The sequence below is a fragment of the Phasianus colchicus genome, chromosome 6 (genome assembly GCF_987193195.1).
Source record: "Phasianus colchicus chromosome 6, bPhaCol1.hap1.1, whole genome shotgun sequence".
NCBI lineage: Eukaryota > Metazoa > Chordata > Aves > Galliformes > Phasianidae > Phasianus > Phasianus colchicus.
Window position 1 is genome coordinate 11,000,473 of NC_143441.1, and position 12,147 is coordinate 11,012,619.

The following is a 12,147-nucleotide window of genomic DNA, read 5'->3' on the forward strand; positions in this document are numbered from 1 at the left end:
AAGGATGATGTGTCTGAAGGCTCTCTGGGTGGCTCTCTGCCCAAGTGGGAAGGCAAGGCATGGAGGCAGGGACTGGTCACAGCTGTGTGGTCAGGTTTGACTCCCACTGGGGCTCTGCAGAGATATTTGTCATTTTTCCTGGTTTCTCCCCTAATCTGAGCTATCTGTGCTGTCCTCTCTGGTAATCTTGTCACCTTTCTGCAGTGGCCATCATGCACGTTGGCACTGGCAGGAGTATTACACTGCAGCAGTAGCTGGTGAGAATAGCACTGAGAGCAGAAAATTCAAGCCCTCCAGCTTGTAACAGTTGTGCATCTTCTGGGTGCTGCTTCCTTCATCCCTGCCATTCCCAGCTGGATCTACCAGTTGCTCTCTCTGTTTGCTTGCCTGATTTGATCTTCCTTTTCCTTTTTGCTGCTTCTTGCCATCCTTCTCCCCCACACCTCCCCATGTGTGAGAATTTCTAATCAATGCAGAGCACAGATCCCAGGCGTGTGCTGTGCCGGGCTGCTGTGGCAATTAGTTAATGTTTGGAGTGTGCTGAGCAGCCCTATCTCCAGCATGCTATTTTAAGATGCAGTCTTGATCATATATAAAGGTCTACCTGGCTGGAAAGGAACTGAGACAGAGAATACAGCTGACGTTCCCTAGACACCGAGCAAATGCTAGGCTAAATGTGCTGTTTAGAACAGGGAAGTCAATTTTCTGCAGGTAAAGAGCATGCTGGCATTCATTAGGATGTGCACAGACCAGTGGGAGAGATGCAATGCCCCACTGACAGCAAGTGCCTCGATGTCCTCGCCTATTCAGTCTGATTGGACAAGGACCTCCCTCCTTTGGAGATGAACTGTAAGACACCTTTCTGCTTTGTATCACTTCCGCAGAAGCCCATCAGGGTGATTTGCATAAATATGCAAGTGGTAATCAAACCTGGGTAGTTAGGCTGGTTTGTGATACATTTTTTGTGCATGCTATGCATACAAAAATACAATGGATGTTCACTTTGTTTACCCCTGCTCAAGCTCACCAAATTGAAGAGGGACCAAAGAAAGAGAAGGCAAAATTGTATCCCACTTTTTGGGACCTCTCCGGGGACATTACACTGTTACTATAAAGGCCAAAAAGAGTGCAAAGAGATCTGCTGGTCCTCTTATAATTGTTCCCTTCTCCTGGCTGCAGTTTTTTAACTAGTTGAGAGCAATGAGAGAATAAGAAAGACTACAGTTGCTGATGGAGTTAGTATGTTTTACATAGCAAGTCACTCCAGTAAATCTAATTTACAGACAAGTTGTAGTTTATGAAGAATTAAGTGACCAAGGTCCCTCGTGCTTTGGGGAATTCATTGTTTCTGTCTGATTCTCTGCTCATTTTAATGGTTCTGACCAAAGATTAACACATACACCACATGGCTTTCCATTATTTTATAGAGATTACAGGAGGTTTTTCTGTGGCTGTCCTACAATGACAGAACAGAGAGATTTTTACAGAATGGTGGCATATATAACTTCAGCGATGCCTGTTCACATATCTTTAAAATTGGGAACTAGAGAGTTGATGACTTTTCAGAAGAAGTGAAGTAAATGAAGGCCAGTGTAAGAACTGAACCAAAATGAGAACTTAAATATCATTCTCTTAATTACCTGACATAATCCTGCCAGTTTTGTTTTAATAAATTACTTAAGTGCCGGCTAAAAGACAGTCAATTACCTAGAAATCTGGTCATAATTAATTGAGCTCTCTAAAAAACAGCCCTCACCAGTGATACAGTTAAATATTTATGACTTACGACTTGTGGTGATACGTTCTAAAGGCAGATGATCAGATTATACATAAAACAAATCAGCCATTTGCAGTTCAGGAAGTTTCTATTAAAGCCCACAGATCTGAAGGGCTCCTGGCTGAATTTCCAACACCATCACTTTCAGGAATAGAGTTTTTGGTCCCTCCCTGAAAATGATTCCTTTTGGGTATTCAGATTCATTCCAGCTTCATATCTTAGTTTGAAGAATGCATGTATCAGTGTGATATCTGCTGATGGGGGAAGTGCAGCATCACTGGTGAAGGCATAGAGTTAGGAGGATACAGGCAGGCCAGAATTTCAAATGTTGAGGGCCAACAATAAATGCTTCACTAAGCAACTTAATGATGGTGTTCAGACGTATTCATAGATATAGACATTCTTGATTAAAAGATAAATTTCTCTGTTACATTGGTTTGAGTAATCTGATTTTGCCAGACAAATGACATATTGATAAATGCTAGATAACCTACTGCAGGAATTAGAGGCAGTGTTTAATAGTACCCTTTCTTGGGATTAAGGTTTAGAAAATTGTCTGCCAAGTGTTCTATTCCACTCTCATTTCTTCATACAGAGACAGCTTGTAGAAACAGCAACAATTTTTTATGCTCTAAAGAAAACAGCTTACCCACATGACGGCATATTAGAATCAGCTATTTTTAATAGTTCAATTTGTGTTTCCATCATGACAGTTGCATTATTGCTTTTGTCAAGAAAGCTATGCCTGCCCTGCCCATACAGCAGGATTTTCAGTGTTGCAGAGGTGGTGGTATCAGCTTGGGTGCCTCCAAAGTGGAGGCTGGAAGCAATATCCACAATGTTCTTCCCCAGGCTGCAAGTTACCCAAATGGTTTTTATACAAAAGTATAACACTGAGATTAAAACAAAATGTCACCAGGTTTGCAGAAGTTAAGAAGACAACGCTCTTGACATAAGGTCTGATTTTTGGGTGGTCCTGCATCGAGCCAAGAGTTGAAGTCAACGACCCTGAGGGTTCCTTTCAACTCGGGGTGTTCTATAATTCTGTAATTCTCAGTGCCCTTCCTCCCAGCCCCAAGCGTTGTTCCCAGCTGTTCATTCAGCCCTTCCAAACAAAGCCTTTCTGCAGGGGCAGCTGTCCCAGCCCCAGAGCTGCACACATTCCCCAGGAGTGCTGCAGAGCAGCGGGGCTGGGGGACACACGCCCAGGCCCCCCTACAAACACAGCACAGTGGGCGAGGATGCTGCAGCTACTTCCTCCAGCAAGAGCTGCTGCTGGATGGGTTACAGCCCACAGGGAAGGTGATGATGAGCTGCAATTGTTTTTTCACCCTCTGCTTCATCTGTATCCATCTTCACACTGATAAAGGAACAGCTGCTTTTAATCTCACATTTAAATGCCAGGCCTGGTGTGGTGATCACTCAGGAGCTGTGGGTGCTATCCTTATCAGGCCAATGACACCCAAAGGGCAGCTATTATCCTTATGTGCAGTGTTAGCTGTGGGTCTTTTTGTAGTCAACTTGTTGCAGTAGCAGTGGGGGCTTGGGAGACAGAGAAAAAAGCTTTAGTCAATTCCCTTGCTACATGCTTCGATCCATTCACTGGAGGTGTGCAGAGGGCTGTTCGGATCTGCTTTGACACCAAAGGTTTTATTTCCAGAGACTGTCACATTGTGATACAAACTGCCAGGGGAATTTAGGCACAGATGATTAATGCATTGTAAGGTAACCTTTGGACTAGCAGAGCTGCTGTTCCCCTGGAAAGAGTGCCTTGTAATAGCTCATTTATATAAGAGCAGTAAGACACTCTGGCCTGGGAAGTACCATGATTTGAATTCACTGTTTTCATTAAAAAATGTGAGAAGGAGTGGGCATGAGGCTTCTCGGCACTGGAGTGGAAATGCAGAGCAACACATGCTGCAGAGGAGACTGTGCAGCCCACGGAGGTGAGGCTGTGGGCCAGCTGTCCGCTCTGCCTGCAGGTAGGCCTGGTCCAGCAAAGAAAGCATGTTCCATGGACATCAGCCTGTCAGCCTATTTCTGCCTTTTGGAAAATGAGGAGGGGAGTTTTATTAAAATTGACTGTAAGAACATTCAATCAGATTTATTGTGTAGAAAGGGGAAGAGGTAAATGCAGGAGAAAAAAAACCAACTACTTCAGTCTTCTCTAAGATGCGTAGGTAAGTATGAAAAGTTATTCCTCGTTCTTTCTGCTGCCTTCTACCAGAAGTTGGCAATTCCTTCCTAAAGCTTGCCTGCCACGTAGCTCTGGGTAGGACAGTGGAGGCAGTGCAGATTTAAGCCAACTCCAATGGACAATGGGCAAGTGGCTGGGAAAGAGACAGGTGGAAAGTGTAGAGCTAGTGTGATATGAGAGACTGGAAAGGGGCTACTTTCTTGTTTTGTCAAAAAAAGAGAAGTTTTATAAGGGCTACACAGTCTGAGATTGTACCTGGGTAACATTTAGTATGTATTCTTTCTGAAGGTAATGGGTTGTATTGGGAGAACGATCGGAAGAGGTCCTTTTCCACGCATAAAATACAGAAGGGTTGAACGGAATGTTTTCTGGACAAATAGTAAATGTGTAAGCTTAGAACCACTGGTTTGCTGACTTAATTTTCCTTTTGAAAGAAAGACAATGTGCAGAAATGAACATCAGCATCCTTCAAGCTAGTGGCAATGAAAAACAAGCCACTGGCAATGAAAACATTGACAAGAGGGATTCGCACTTAAAACGCAAGTTCTTTTATTTCTCTGCTACTACTTTTCTCAAATTGCTTGTACAATATTTTTTCCTACAATAATCTTACAGAGCAAAGGCTAATCTGAAAAAATTCTGCTCGTCAAGCATTGCTTTTCTCTAATAAGCACGTCCTGTTGGAGCTGCAGCATTTCTCTCTGGTTGTTTGGTTGCTCATCTATGAAAACATGTAGCCAGTCCTCCCAGCTTAAACAAAAAGGTTGACAGGAGGCCTTTCAAGACCCTGTTCTTCTGTTCCCTGTCTTGCATACTTGCTCTGGACTAGTAATTACCAACAAAGCTATGTATCTTATTTTGTCTTATTGCTATAGTGGTTGAAGAAAGGAAAGAAAGACATCGGAGGGTGTTGAGCTGTTCCAGTGAAGAAACATGTCTGCAATCATCAAAGAGCTTGGTCATTAATTCCCACTGCAAAACAATGTTTTCATTACCCTGCTTTCCTTTTGCAGCCAGAACTAGCTAGGGAAAGATCGAGCTGTTTACGTGCAACTTAAAATGGATGGCTGAGGCAGTGCTTTTTTAAATAATTGTTGTGTGTTGCTGACTGATTTTCTACTAAACAGGCAAGTTACTTAAATGATGCTGTGATATTCACACTTTGTCTTCTGTTCGGTTCCAGGAAATTTGTCTCATGAGGATTAGAAACGCTGCCATCTGCAATACAGACATTTCTATCAGTGGATATGACCAGGAAAACCTAGTGTTTGTCAGTAATTGCTTCTAAAAATAGGCACTGTCTCTTAAAAGTGAAATAGGAGGGTGACAAAGAGCTTTAAAACAATTCCTCTCGTTAGTGGCAGAGAATAACCCACATCTGTGACTGTGTTGCCAGGCCAGCACTGTGGCAGTGGTGGAGGATGCTAAGCCTGGGCCAGCCCAAAAGCAGCCTTTGTACCTCAGTCCCACGTAGCACCATGGGTGGGAGGCCTGCAGACCCTCCCCCATGCTGCATTTTCTCACATGACAGAGAGGAGCTGTATCAGTATGGGGAAGGGGAACAGCACAGGCACACAAGTTGTTGGGGTGGGAAGGGGAAGGTAGGATGGACCAGGTTGAGGGGCAGGATTAGACCTTCTGTTCATCCTGGAGGACCAGCCCACACAGCCTTTACCGCCTCCAATGGGCCTTCCAGACTCTTTTTTGTAAATGCTAATCAACAGAGTTAATGAGAGCTTGTTGTCAGTGAAGTAACATGGGATAGCTTTTTCCTGTCTCTTTGCAATTGGTTTTCTGTGCTGCTGAGAGACAATTGACACTGACTTCTTCATATACTTGCTCTGATAATAAGGTTTTTGTCGCTATTGTCCAAACTGCTCAACTCACGTTTCTGGTAGGACAAAGAAAATGTCACTCAGCCTCTGCTCCATGCTCACTCTACATTTTCATCTAAAATAATCCACGTCTAATTCACAGCAAAGAAACTGATGGGAGTGAAGAAAAAGTGCTTCCCAAGAGCCCTCTAATGGGGCTAGGCAATGGTGTGAGCACAATGTGGTTATTCCTCTACTTTCAGGGAGCCGGAAACATACTGACTGTCCTTCTTTCCCATACACATGTTCTAGCTCCAATCTCAGAAACAAAGGACAGAGAAGTTTTCACGGTGGGACTCTGTGCAAAGCAGGGAGAAGCAGCCCTGCTGCCAGCTGAGGCAAGCAGTCCTGGTGCATCACCTGTGCTTGTCTCATTGCATGCATTGCTGCTGCACACTGCACAGCATCTTCTGGGCAGCAATACCAAATCAGAGCTGTGAACAATGGACGAAGGGCTTCTGATGGCAGATGGCAGACTCTGAGCTGTGCACACTTTTAAATTAGTGTAGTTTCAAATCATTTTAATCTGCCTTGGTTCTCGTGGCTTGCCCAGGCTGCAAAAAGTCTGAAAACAACAGAAAGGTAGCTGCCTGCACATCTGGCAAGCACCCGCATGGTACAGCGCAGGAGAGAGCTGGGAGTAATTGGTGGGAATTTAGCAGAAGAAAACAATGACCAGTTGTCAAAAGGAATGTCTTTACAAAGCAGTGATCTAATCACAGAAAGCAATAAGACACCGCTCACACCAGGTGCTCTGGGTGAAGAGAAACAGTCCGCATTGGCTGGACCCATTTATCAGCCCTCAGCCCCTCAGTGGTGGGGCAGCCATTTCATTTCAGGCTGTACGAGCCTGCAGCCCGAGGCCGGTCTGGTGACTGTCTCTAGCAGCTTGATCCACTACAGCCTGTATAAATCAGCGGGAATTATTCTCGTGGAAAACTGGGGTCTTGGAAGAGGCCCTTGAAATATAGCAGATATATCAGCAGCAGTGTTGGCACTGCATAAAGGGCAGAGCGAATAATAATAGCAACAAAGAACTCCCAGCATCCAGAAAGCGCAGCAGAGGTCAGGCTCTGCATGAAGACAGTTGTTAAAAGAGATTTAAATGTTTTGAAGGAAAGCACAGCAGGGCAGTCACGTAGGGAGCTCTGCTGCAGCCACAGCCCCTGCTCCTGGGTGCAGGCTGAGGCTGCTGCTGTGGGCGCAGCACCTGCCCACTGTTCTACATTCAAACTGTGTTTCCAGGCTTGCTTTATGTGCTCCCCATAGCTCACAGCCCTGCTGCATGTGCTTCACTCTGTACTGATGGGCTGTGAAAGCTGAAGCTTGCTCCTAAGCAGCCTGTTCCAAGAACCTCAGTAGCCTGTGGTCTGCTTGATCTTGCTCCCCTCTCCAGCAGCTGCCTCGGCCAATTTTAGCTGGGTTTCCTGTGGAAATTCAGCAAGGAGTTGGGAATTGGAGCTGCAAATTGCCACCATCCAACCTCCCCCTTACACTGCAAAACCCCATCCCAGTGGCATGCCAGAACTTTCCCTTGGTTTGCTCAGCGCAGAGCAGAAGAGCTGAGGGAGGCATCATGGCGGCTGCAGCTCCTCACAGGGAGCGGAGGGCAGCGCTGAGCTCTGCTCTGTGTGACAGCGACAGGGCGGAGGGAACGGCATGGAGCTGTGCCAGGGGAGGGGAGCTGGGGGTGAGGGATGGGGTCTGTGCCAGAGGATGGTGGGCATGGAACAGCCTGCCCATGGCAGTGGCCCCAAGTACCAGAGTTCAGAAAGTGAACAGCACTCTCAGACATTGGATTTGGGTTTTGGATGGTCCTGTGTTGTGCCAGGGGTTGAACTCAATTATCCTTGTAGGATAATTGGGATATTCTCTGTTTCTGTCTTCTGTCTGAGCTGTCTCTCCAATTGGCCCTATGCCTATTGGTCACCTTTATTCTGCCTTTCCCCCATATCCGTCTGCAGCGCTCCAAGCAAGCCCAGATGAACACATTAACATAGCTATCTTCCCTGCACACTGGCTCTTTGGAATCTGAACAGACTGCAATGTTCTCAAATGTGTCTGTGCTTCAGTGGATTATTTTTGAATTTATTCAACAAATAATTCCTGGTCTGTACCCTGACTCACTGAGTGCTGAACTTCTCTTAAGTAATGCATGCTAATCATCATCTGTTCTGCATTTTATAGCTAGTAGTGGTGAAAGATGAAAGCCCAGCATTGCCTATTATACTGGGGCTATAGTCAGATATAAAAAAAATCCTCCGAGATGACATCTGTTGTAGCCAAAGTTCATATCTTCCTTCATGAAAATTCAACTACATTAAAAAAAAAAAGAGAGATTTGCAATAGATGGAGGATGATTCATGCTTAAATACACAGCAGAATGCCACTCACTCTTTCCCTTAGTCCTTGCTGTTTTGTGAGTCCAGCTAGGGAAGAACTATGATCAGTGCTAACAAATGTACATTTTCTCACCTTGCCCTTCAGCATTTCATCGGAGGTAATACTGAAGTCTGGTGCTCTTTTGACATCACACAAATTGCATTCTCTGTCTCTGTTCTCCTTTCTCCCAGCCTCTTTTATCTTTCAGTGCTCAGCAAATCTTTACATGAAGCTAGATGTTCAACTGCAAAAAATGAAGCGTATGGAGGATATGCATGAATACAGAAAGTAGCAGGTCTGTCACTGAATGGTCCTTTTTGGAGAAATTGGCCCCATTTCAGTGGGTAGTGAACAGCTGCCTCCCAGCTGAGATTTATCAGCTAAAGGCAAGGCAACAACAAATCTAGCAGAAGGAAGAGGGAGAGCTGTGAAAACTGGAGGGCTTCTTTCTGGCTGTGTTCTGGCAGTGACTTGGCATTATGGACCAGACGAGGATGCTCAGGCCCATACAGCTAGCAGGCCTACTCCCAGCAGCATCGCCTGCTGTGAAGGGTTGACACTGCTGGTGCCAAGTAGTAAAAGAAGCCAAAGCTGAAACATTGAGATGAGTTCCCAGACTGGCTGATATCTGGCACAGCCTCCTGTATCCCTGAGGTGCAGAAGTAGGTGAGAAATTTATGCAAGAGACTGTAACATTTCTGTCCAGGTAGCAGGTGCTTCATTGGGCAGATCCTGGCTAACAGCTGCTGGGCAAGAGAGTTTTCCCATTACTCTTGGTTGCTGAAATCCCTTGGTACCTTGGTTGGAGTCTCCTGCTTCACCTGTGCAGCGTCATCAGCTGACATAGAAACTGAAAAGACATGCTGGATCAGGGGAGGAGAAAAGGTGCTATTGCAGCCATTGCCATATTCCTCTTCACATACCTGCAAAGTGAGGTGGGACTGTCTTTCCTTTCTTTTTTTATTACATATTTCTGAGGACTACAACTTACTGTAATTCAGAATGAAGCTACTGAAGTTTTGTGGGGGAAGATTAGTGTGCTAAAACATTAGCAGACCTCCAAGATATCTGCAGCTGGATTATCAGTGAGCTGATGATGGGAGACACCAGGTTGTGAGAATGAAACAGGGAATGTGACAGCTGTGGAGGAATACAACAGGAACTGTGGAAGAAAAAACCTGGGCCTGAGATCTCACAGATAGAAGAGCCAGTGGGAAGGCATTAGGAGGGGAGCACACAGAAATAGAAACCATCCACCATTGCCCAGAGGAGCTGGGCTGAGATCGTGTGAGACAAATTTTTAACATCCTGCCTATCTCACCACTTAAACTGGGAGTTTTTGTCTGCTGGAAGCAAAGTGGCACTTGCAAATGCTTGGTTGGTTGGTTTTTTTTTTTCCTAACCATGTCAGATTTCATGTACACATGAGTTTCACAGCAGAGCTGGATCCTCAGGGGGACACCAGAGCTGGGATCCCACAAGGCTCCACTCAAGGACTGGTCAAGGACTGCACCACTACACACATCACTGTGCAAGGGAGCCAGGGTGCTGCACAGGAGCCATGGAGACTACTTTGAAGTTAAGTTCTGATTTTTTGTCCTTTCATGTCTCAGGATGTTCTGAGGTTTGTTATGTTTTGATTTTTACATAGCTCTGCTAATCTAATGATTCTTAGTGGGAATGAAAATGTTATTTACAAAAATTCCATGCAAGACAATTAACTGCCAGCAATTTTTGTAAGGTACACTGCAGTCATATCTACCAGAGGACTGAACAAAACTGAGGACTATCCCTGCAGATGCATGGGGAAAATCATTCCTGGCCTCTCACAAATTGCAATTTAGTGTGCTGGCAAAACACCAAAGTGCCGGTGCTCAAACACAGCCAATAAAAGCACTGCAACAGTTTTTCATGTATTTTTCTAGTAAGGGTTGTTGTTAATGGAACAGGATGTTCCAGTAACCTTTTAAAAGGTTAGACTAATTCAGTTGTTTGTCTTTGTGAGGACCAAGCTGTGTTAGTCCAGTTATGGGGGAGTAAGCAAAGAGAGGCAGCATAGAGTGGAGCTGAGCAATGTTTTAAGGTGTTTTCACTAAATTGTCAGTTTAAAAAACAGGTGAGTTGACCAGCATGGGGAATTTTGCCTGCTCTTGAGACCAAGGGAGCAGACAGATGCAAGGTTGTTGTCTCACCCCAGCATCACCAATCCCTGAGCTGGGCCATACCTGCACAGCCCTCCTACCATCCTGGGATAAGAGGGATACAGAGGATGAATAATTCAGCTGCAAATCAGCTCTCCAACTGCTTTTTTTTTTTTTCCCCTAGGTATCTATTTTTAATTTAGATACTCCCACACGTGTTTTTGGTAGATTAGAGACAAGAGAAATAAGAGAAGAAGGCTCTGACGCAGGCAGGAAATAGAGCCTGGGGGCGGTGGAGGTTGAGCCTCACTGGCCTGCCTGGAGCAGGGCTGGTGTGGCCCTCCTGCAAAGGACAACATGGTCCTGTGGGGGGCTGAGCACTCCTTGGTCCTTTCTCCATCAGTGGGAGCTGAAAGTGCTCAGCTCTACTTACCTGAATTTAAACCTTTATGTTGGCAGTTAGAAAGAAATAGTGAACAGCAGAGATGCTCTGCCATAGGCATGGACTTTAGGGGAGCTGGGTTCAGTTTTGAGGTCTGCTATACATCTCTTCCATGTAGACCTCGTAAATCTTCTATCTTGTAGTTCCAGATTTGTTAATGAGAAAATCACTACCACTGCTTCCTTTGGTCTGCCGTGTCTAGCTATAATCTCTGGAGAAGACACCATCACTGCTTGTTTACAGCTTTAGATTATTCATGAGGGAGCCTATTCTGCTGTGTGGTAGCATCTTCCTATCGTATTTTTTAATCATGAACATCAGAAGGGCAGAGTCACTGGAAGTGTTTGAGAGCCAAAAAAGATTTAGTGCAGCATGTCTTAGTTTCAGCTGGGAGAGAATTGTTTTCTTTAGAGTGCCTGGTATGATGCTATGTTTTGGTTTTAGGAGAACAACAATGTTGATAACACACTTCTTTTTATAGTTGCCTGCTAAGCAGTGTTGTACAGAGCTAAGGCCCTCCACAGGGAAGGGTCAAAGAGCTGGAAGAGAACAGAATTAGGACAGCTGACTTAAACTGCCCAAAGGGATATTCTATACCATATGACATCACATGGAAGGAGTTTTGAAGGGAATTCGAGGGCATGTGGCTTTCTTCTGCTGATTGGGGGGCCAGCTGAGTGTTGGTCAGGGGGTGGTAAGCAATTGCTTGTGCATCACTTGTTGTATACATTCACATATGTATATATATTTGTCATAGTTATTATCCTTTTCTCCATCTTAGTAAATAGTTTTATCTCAATCCACAAGTTCTACTTTTTGGGTTGTTTTTTTTTTTTTCACTGGGTGGGGGGGAAGGTGAGCAAACAACTGTGTGGTGCTGTGCCACCTGCCAGGTTAAAACACAAAAAGCAGCTTAGAGAGGAGGTGAGAGACTGCAGGAAAAAAAAATGGGGAAGAAAGACTGCCAGTTTGGACTAAAGCAAAGTTATTATTCCATGTTTATCTTTGTGAGAACCCAGATTTGCAGGGGAGACTAGACGGCATTTTCATTTATACACTAGTTCCTAGAGCATAAAGGATATCCTGTCATGGCCGAGAATTTTTTCTTTGCTGTGTTTATAGTATTATTCCAATAAATTACTTCAGATGAATCCTAGCACCAATAATATCTGCTTTTACAAGGTCTAGATGGCTGATAAGGGCATAGGTCTGTTGCTGTGGACTCAGTGAAAGCTTTGAAATTTAGAGTAGTTTGCTCTCTTCTTGTTATGTTACATGGATTCCTACCTCTCAGCTTTAAATTGCTGGATATGGGAAACCTCTTAGAAGTGGGC

At 44.8% G+C, this 12,147-nt stretch overlaps 1 long non-coding RNA gene across 2 annotated transcripts in view; it reads left to right on the forward strand.

Annotated features, from left to right (window-relative positions):
• The window catches only part of LOC149917422 (uncharacterized), a 49,283-nt gene that overhangs the window by 27,435 nt on the left and 9,701 nt on the right, over positions 1–12,147 (forward strand). The window lies entirely within an intron of this gene.